Source organism: Arachis duranensis, chromosome 6 (genome assembly GCF_000817695.3).
Source record: "Arachis duranensis cultivar V14167 chromosome 6, aradu.V14167.gnm2.J7QH, whole genome shotgun sequence".
In the NCBI taxonomy this organism is placed as follows: Eukaryota; Viridiplantae; Streptophyta; class Magnoliopsida; order Fabales; family Fabaceae; genus Arachis; species Arachis duranensis.
Genome location: NC_029777.3, coordinates 73,212,879 through 73,214,309, shown reverse-complemented (window position 1 = coordinate 73,214,309; position 1,431 = coordinate 73,212,879). Strand labels below are relative to the sequence as shown.

Genomic DNA, 1,431 nt, shown 5'->3' with positions numbered 1-1,431 from the left:
TTAATTTTCGAAAATTTCTTCCCCTCTTCTCACATCCTTCTATTTATGGAGTAACACTATTCCTTAATGCATAATTCGAACTCCATCTTCTTTGATAAGTTCGAATTTTCTACTTCTGCCTTCTATTTTTCTTTTCCTCTGACACGTCAAGGAATCTCTATACTGTGACATAGAGGATTCCATATTTTCTTGTTCTCTTCTCTTTCATATGAGCAGGAGCAAAGACAAGAGCATTCTTGTTAAGGCTGACCCTGAACCTGAAAGGACCTTGAAGAGAAAACTAAGAGAAGCTAAGGCACAACTCATTGTAGAGGACCTAACAGAAATCTTCGAAGAAGAAGAACCCATGGCAGCCGAAGACAACAACAATGCCAATAATGCAAGGAAGGTGCTGGGTGACTTTACTGCACCTACTCCCGACTTCTATGGGAGAAGCATCTCTATCCCTGCCATTGGAGCAAACAACTTTGAGCTTAAGCCTCCATTAGTTTCTCTAATGCAACAGAATTGCAAGTTCCATGGACTTCCATTGGAAGATCCTCATCAGTTTTTAACTGAATTCTTGCAAATCTGTGACACTGTCAAGACTAATGGGGTTGACCCTGAGGTCTACAGACTTATGCTATTCCCTTTTGCTGTAAGAGACAAAGCTAGGACATGGTTGGACTCACAACCTAAAGAAAGCCTGAACTCTTGGGAAAAGCTAGTCAATGCCTTCTTGGCAAAGTTCTTTCCACCTCAAAAATTGAGTAAGCTTAGAGTGGAAGTCCAAACCTTCAGACAGAAGGAAGGAGAATCCCTCTATGAAGCTTGGGAAAGATACAAATAATTAATCAGAAAGTGTCCCTCTGATATGCTTTCTGAATGGAGCATCATGGGTATTTTCTATGATGGTCTGTCTGAACTGTCCAAGATGTCTTTGGATAGCTCTGCTGGAGGATCTCTTCATCTGAAGAAGACGCCTACAGAAGCTCAAGAGCTGATTGAAATGGTTGCAAATAACCAATTCATGTACACTTCTGAAAGGAATCCTATGAACAATGGGCCGAATAAGAAGAAAGGAGTTCTTGAGATTGATACTCTGAATGCCATATTGGCTCAGAACAAAATATTGACTCATCAAGTCAATATGATTTCTTAAAGTTTGTCTGGAATGCAAGCTGCACCAGGCAGTACTAAGGATGCTTCATCTGAAGAAGAAGCTTATGATCCTGAGAACCCTTCAATGGAAGAGGTGAATTACATGGGAGAACCCTATGGAAACACCTATAATCCTTCATGGATAAATCATCCAAATCTCTCATGGAAGGATCAACAGAGACCTCAACAAGGTTTCAACAATAATAATGGTGGAAGAAATAGGTTTAGCAATGACAAGCCTTTTCCATCATCCTCTCAGCAACAGACAGAGAGTTCTAAGCAGAATAACTC

General features: G+C 40.4%; 1 non-coding gene across 1 annotated transcript; it reads right to left on the bottom strand.

The window, feature by feature from the left end:
• Positions 1–751: 751 nt before the first annotated feature.
• LOC127740403 (small nucleolar RNA R71) lies at positions 752–859 on the bottom strand. The gene has a single exon (XR_008001080.1). It is a non-coding gene; the product is annotated as a small nucleolar RNA R71 (small nucleolar RNA).
• Between the last annotated feature and the right edge of the window lie 572 nt (positions 860–1,431).